This window comes from Lemur catta, chromosome 1 (assembly GCF_020740605.2).
Source record: "Lemur catta isolate mLemCat1 chromosome 1, mLemCat1.pri, whole genome shotgun sequence".
NCBI lineage: Eukaryota > Metazoa > Chordata > Mammalia > Primates > Lemuridae > Lemur > Lemur catta.
In genome coordinates, this window is record NC_059128.1 from 241,300,842 (window position 1) to 241,308,221 (window position 7,380).

Genomic DNA, 7,380 nt, shown 5'->3' on the forward strand with positions numbered 1-7,380 from the left:
AACCAGTTGAAGACATTAATAGAAAAAAACTAACCTTTTCTCAAAGAAGGAGTTCCTCCAAGAGACTACCTTTGAATTTTTTTTTTAAGACACAGTTTTCCATTTTTAGTGTTTGGTTAAACAAAATACATCTCTTGTAAACAAACCCAGCACAAGGCCAACCAAAAAAGGGAATAACACAAGAAAGACAAAAAGCCTAGGGTTGCCCCTTCCTGGGCATCAGGGTCAGGGGTGCTCCCTTCTTAAAAGAAGTGGGGCTTTCTGCCTTTGGACATCAGCACAGGTCCCTGCTCCTAAGCACCGGAATTGGATATGAACAGAGAAACCAGCTCTGACATGTTTAAGCATTTTTGCATATCCGATTGGCTCATGGACTCCAAGTGGATGGGGACTCCTTTTGAAGTTCCATTTGCATAGGCCCAAGCAGATATGTGGAGAGGAGTTTCCTCCCCTTCCCAGGAAATGACTTACTACCAGACTTTGCCAATGTACCTAAGGTCCTGCTGTGCCAATCAGCAATGTTAGCTGTACCTTCTGGCTGGTGGTGGTTGGAATGTCACTGTGCAGGAGTAAAGAGCTCTGGTGCCAGGCAGATCTGGTGTAGAAAATGGTGCAGAAGAGACTGCAGCCAGTTGCTGAGAGGAAATAATACAGGAGCCGCTTGGTGGCTTCTGTTACTCAGCATAAAAAATGGCCTCATTGGACTGAAGATACATGTGCAGAAAAGTGCTGGTGTAACATGCACTCCAGTCACAGTGGGTAGAAAGCCTCAGCTTCACCCCGTTGAGCTTGCTCAGGATTGGCAGGTAAGCCCCAGGCCAACTTTGCTGCTGGAGAGAAGTCCGGCCAGTGCAGCAGCTCTCAGACCTGCCAAGACCATTGATCTCTGTTGACTAGTGGGTCCTCCCTGCCTGCCCACCTGCCTTGAGGCAGCCACAACCACATTGGTGACACGTGTGTGGTATGATATTTATTTCCCCTCTTTCTCTTCTTTTCCAAAGTTACAGGAGTAAAGAGGCCTACAACTATTTCAAGAGGTAGGGGGTGGGTCAATGCTCAGCTGATTTGTAAAGGAAACTACATGAAGATGACAAACCCAGGTCCTATAACAATGCACATGACCACTGAATTGGAAGGCTCTGCTTGTCACTACAGTGACCCAGACTCTGAGCCTAGGATGTCTACTGATTCTGGCTGCTCTTAAACTCTGAGAAGCCTATCTTCACAATACTTTCCTTACCCAACTCTGTCCCAAACTAGTGAAGTTTCATATCAAAGGCAGACTTATTTTTTTCTTATTTTGCCAGAGTGGGTCAACTGGGAAAAGTGCTCTTTTGCCTTGCCTTTTGCCCCAGAACCTCCCAAATCAATGTAGTGAAATGGTATAGACAAACTGAAGTGAAGAAAGCAAGCCCCCCGAGCCTGTCCCAGCTAGGCTTTAGCCACATCCTCTTAGGTATCTATCTCACCTCTGTCACACTAGAATGTTGTGGGATTCAACCACATGGCTTGGAATATGAGAGAATTTTTCATTATAAAACTCCCAGGCTGAATAATCGCTCTTTGCTGATGATATGATCCTACGTCTAGAAAACCCCAAAGATTCTGCCATGAGACTACTGGAGTTGATAAACAAATTCAGCAGAGTCTTGGGTTCTAAAATCAATGTACACAAATCAGTAGCATTCCTATGCACCAACAGCCTAACTGAGAACTAAACCAAATACTCGATACCCTTCACAATAGCAACAAAGAAAATAAAATACCTAGGAATATATTTAACTAAGGAGGGGAAAGACCTCTACAGGAAAAACTATGAAATACTGAGCAAAGAAATAGCAGAGGACATAAACAGGTGGAAAACCATATCATGCTCGTGGATTGGCAGAATCAACATTGTTTAAATGTCTATACTACCCACAGTGATCTACAGATTCAATGCAATCCCTATTAAAATACCAATATCATTTTTCACAGACCTAGAAAAAATAATTCTATGCTTTGTATGGAACCAGAGAAGACCCCATATAGCAAAAGCAATGTTAAACAAAAAGAATAAATTGGGAGGTATCAATTTACCAGACTTCAAGCCATCCTACAAGGCTATAGTAACCAAAACAGCATGGTACTGGCACAAGAACAGAGACGTAGACCAATGGAACAGAACTGAGAACCCAGATATAAAACCATCCTCATATAGCCATCTCATCTTTGACAAAGCAGACAAAAACATATACTGGGAAAAACAATCCCTATTCAATAAAGGGTGCTTGGAAAATTGGATAGCCCCGTGTAGAAGACTGAAGCAGGATCCACACCTCTCACCTGTCACAAAAATCAGCTCACAGTGGATAACAGACTTTTAAACCTAAGGCATAAAACTATAAGAACTCTAGAAGAAAGTGTTGGAAAAACTCTTATAGATACCAGCTGAGGCAAAGAATTTATGAATAAGACCCCAAAGGCAATCACAGCAACAACAAAAATAAATAAATGAGACCTGATCAAACTAAAAAGCTTATGCACAGCCAAGGAAACTAGAGCAAATAGACAACCTACAGAATGGGAGAAAATATATACATGCTACACATCTGATAAAGAGCCGATAACTAGTATCTATCTAGAACTCAGGAAAATTGCAAGAAAAAATCAAACAACCCCATTAAAAAGTGGCCAAAGGATATGAACCGGAACTTTTCAAAAGAAGACAGACTAATGGCCAAAAACATATGAAAAAATGTTCAACATCTCTAATGATTAGGGAAATGCAAATCAAAACCACAATGAGATATCACTTAACTCTAGTGAGAATGGCTTTTACCAAAAAGTCACAAAACAATAAATGTTGGCATGGATGCGGAGAGCTAGGAACACTCATATATTGCTGGTGGGACTGCAACTAGTACCATCTCTATGGAAAGTAGTATGAAGATACCTCAAAGAGCTAAAAGTAGAACTACTATTTGATCCAGCAATCCCATTATTGGGCATCTACCCAAAGGAAAAAAAAGACATTCTATAAAATAAACATCTGCACTCAAATGTTTATAGCAGCACAATTCACAATTGCAAAGATGTGGAAACAACCCAAGTGCCCATCAATACATGAGTGGATTAATAAAATGTGGTATATGTATACCATGGAGTTCTGTTCAGCCACAAAAACAATGGTGATCTAGCACCTCTTGTATTATCCTGGATAGAGCTGGAGCCCATTCTACTATGTGAAGTATCACAAGAATGGAAAAAACAAGCACCACATGTACTCACCATCAAATTGGTATTAATTGATTGACACTTATGTGCACATATAGTAGTAACATTCACGGGCTGTTGGGCAGGTGGGAGTGGGGAGGAAGGGATGGGTATATTCACATCTAACATGTGCAGTGCAAATCATCTGGGGGATGGACACACTTGAAGCTCTGACTTGGATGGAGCAAAGGCAATATATGTAACCTAAACATTTGTACCCCTGTAATATGCGAAAATAAAAAACGAAGAAATAAATAAAAATTTAAAAAAAATAAAACTCCCAATCTGGCCATAAACCACCTTTAAAACTGGAGGTAAGAGGAGATAGCATGTATCACTGCTATGGTTTGGGAGATGATTTCCTGTGAGACCCTTATGCTCCGCGTCCTTCAAGCCAGTTGCATGGGCTTTGTGTGTATTGTGTATTCAGATCCCCTGGTGTGAGGGGGTGGAAAGTGGAGGCAGCATCTCCAAGTGAGTCAGGAGCAGCAGTGACATGACACTCCAGCAGAAGCTGTGTCAAGTCCTCACAGAAAAGGGAAACAAGCTAGGACCCCCGCCCCCAGATTTCTCCTCTCTCTTAAAACAGGGGTTTGTGATCTTACAAATGTACAGAGCTCCTACCTTCCTTTCCCAGGAACAAAACACTGGGTGCCTCTTGTAACAGTCCACTCATCTGTCCTATTGCACTGTCAGATCTGAAGGGGAAAAACGGAATAGGGTGTTTCGGGAACTGGCAAGGGCAGACCCGCAGCAGAGGCCACAGCACATCACAAAGGACGGAAGGGGCTGAGGCGGGGGCAATGTTGGGCAGAACCATGTTACACATCAGCCCTCCAGCCCTGATGGGCCTCCACTGCTTCTGGTACCACCAGCAGGAGTTCACAGTTCTCTCCACGCAAATGTTTTAGAAATTTCCCGAGCTCACTCTCGCCTCCAATCCACTCGGGCATCTTGGGTTTGGAGTCGAGGTTGTCGTAAGCCCCTCCCACCTCTCGGAGCAGATCCAGTGCTGCATTTGAGAGGCAACTTCAGCGGCCCCCAGCACAGGCTGAGGGCAGATTCATGATGAAGCTCCTGACGTTAACGAGCAATGACACTGACGTCCCTGCGCTTGTCCCACCAACCAGCTTGGTAGCCTTTGGTTTGAAGTGCTGCTGTAATGGCATTTACCTCGTAGTTTCTATTTCCCAGCATGCTCTTCTTGAGAGGTGTCACCATGGTGTTTGGAGACAACCTCTGCAAAATCTCGTGAAGTGTTTCCTGGTAAGGGCATTGCTGTCCTGGAAGACGTTATGGAGGGCGTGGCGGGCACAAAGCTCCCTGCGCTGTTTCTCCTGGTAGAGTCACAGGGAGGCTGCCTGGGGCCGCTCCAAGGATTCAGATTTGGCCTTATCTCCCTTCCATGGCACACAACTCATGTTTTTTGTTTTAGGTTCCAGAGAGGGCTAAAAACACCCCACTCTTCCCTCCTGAGGAAGAATGTAAGCTTCTCAGTCTTTCCAAAATTCCTGAGGTCCACCTTATTTTCTGGTGTCCATAATTTAAGCTTTGTCACTGGGAGAAAATGTTGGAATCAAAAGAGGGAACAACCCACCTCTTCTCTCCTCTCAGTAGAAAAATAACTTTTAGTTTGGCTTATTTCACCCTGACAAAGTGCAGAGTTTTTAAAAAAAAATCATAAAATGTTAGAATTTGTTTCCCTTTTCCCACCCTTCCCTCCCCCCCAAAAAACCCCACGATTTTCCTGCTGTATTTTCCTCTTTGCAAATGCCAACCAGGCCTCTACGCAGGGGGACGGAACGGAATCGGTCACATCGTTCCTTTGTACTTTTTCTTCCATTTCTTTGAAACCACATCGCCACGGACTCAGGAAACAAGGCCCAGGACGGTAGTGGACACAATGCACAGCCCGAGCAGGGCCGGCCAGCGTGGGATCGCGTGCTGTGGGGGGCCGAGGGGGCAGCCCTCCATCCGCTCGGGTGCGGGGCTGGGGAGGGCTCCACAGGGCTCCAGCCAAATCGGGCACCGTTCCCTGGAAGGTGCGGACTCTCGCCCTCTCTCCACAGCCCGCGGCCAGCCCCCACCTGGAGCTGTGGGCCGCCACCTGGGCCACGCAAGGGCCGTCCGCCGTGCCGTTGACACTGAACTGCAGCATCAACTCTTGCCAGCCTGCTGCCCTAACCCTGCGGATTTTGGACTTGCCAGCCTCCACAATCATGTGTGCCAATTCCTTAATATCTCCTCCATATGTATATATACTTACATTGATATATGATAAATATATATATTTGTGAGTGTTTATGTATTAATATGTAAGTATGTATATTTCTTGTTGCTTCTGTTTCTCTGGAGAACCAATATAGTGGCCATTTTGCAACAAGCACTGTGCATTTTATAGGGTAGGGAGGCCCATAATCCCCCAAAAGCTTAACAATAATAGTGTATGATATTTGAGGATGCTCAGGGAGTTTGTGATCTAGAGAAGAGGTACATAAAACATTAGAGGACGCCAAAGATAACAATGCAGAAGTCACTAGTTGATAAATGATTTACTGTACAAGTGTAAACACTATCTACCAGAGGAACGTTAGAATGATCAAAAGACTAGTGAAAGAAACTTGCCAATCTAGTGGAGCTGTAAAACAGTATAAATGTATAACCAAGGCAGATCGTCAGCAAGTTCCCCAAGAAAAATAACACATTTTATGGTTGGTAATAAAACATGGGAGAGATAATATCTTCATCCCTGGCATTTGCCATATTGCTTTCAGCATGCCATTTGCAAGCTCAAATATGTGCCTTATTCTGAAGTCTAAAACATTATGTTTAAAACTAAAGTTAAAGTAATGGGACTGTATGGGTTTGCTAAGGCTGCTATAACAAAGTGCCACAAGCTGAGCGGTTGAAAAAAAAGAAATTTATTGCCTCACAGTTCTGGAGGCCAGAAATTCAAGATCAAGGTACTGGCAGAGCCTCCCTATGAAGGTGCTGGGGAAGGCTCTCATGCTTCTCTCCTGGCTTCTGATGGTTTCCTGCCAATCTTTGGTGTTCCTTGACTTGCAAATGCATCATCCTGATCGCTGCCTTTATGTTGATATAGTGATTTGCCTGTTTATATGTCTGTGTCCAAATTTCCAAGATATATCATATTAAATTGTGACCTACCCTCCTCCAGTACGGCCTCATCTTAACTAATTACATCTGGAACAATCCTATTTCCAAGTAAATTCACATTCATATGAATTTGGTGGGGAGAGGTACACAATTCGACCCATAACAATGGATTACAATAGTAGTACATTAAAAGCTGAGGTATTTGTTAAATAACCCAAACTCTACCTGTAACTATTTTTGTGGTCTCACTTGCTGTTTGCATTAATGAAAATTCTGTTGCAACATGAATCTGGTCTGTTTGCTTGTGAGTTGCGATTCTACGCTCTGCCACTAGAGAGCAGCAGCATCATTATTGTCTTTTCTGCTGGTAGGCCTGTTCTACAGGAGCTTCAGTCCTCAGCCAATCAGCCCTAATGAGGCACATCAGATATGGAATACATTTTAGGCGGGTGTAGGGAAGCTGACAGGTGGAGGGAAGAGGGGTGGGAAGTGGAGAAGGTATCATATTCTGGGAAAACTCATGTGTCTTTGCCATCTCAGTCCCAGCAAGCCATTCCTGTCCTGAATCTCTGATCAGAATCAAATCATCAGACTGATTTGAACAGGAGCTGGCACCGTTTCCTCTGAATGGGGCATGGCAGATGGGGGTGGGAGGTTGGAAATGGATGGTCTTTAGAGTAAGGCGGGCCCATCTCAGACGGCACTGAGTCATTCGCCATGCAGTAGTGTAAGCTCTGAAGTGGAAAGAGCCCTCACTTCTGTGTCTGGAGACTTACATCTCATCGTGGGCTCAACCACTAACTGACTGCATGATCTTCGACAAGTCACTAACTTTCTGGTCTCAGTGTCTTCACCTACAGACCTCTTAGCACCTATTTTCTCTAAACAATATCTTCCCTAGATTTTCACTTTTCTTTCTGCATCCATAGCTCACTATCCAATGCTACAGGTTGAGAAAGATTGCTTAGGTGCTACAATACAGACAAAAGATATATGGTCTTCTTTAGG

At 44.1% G+C, this 7,380-nt stretch overlaps 1 pseudogene; it reads right to left on the reverse strand.

Moving 5' to 3' along the window:
* Positions 1–4,076: 4,076 nt before the first annotated feature.
* Positions 4,077–4,676, reverse strand: LOC123630599 (annotated as a pseudogene).
* Between the last annotated feature and the right edge of the window lie 2,704 nt (positions 4,677–7,380).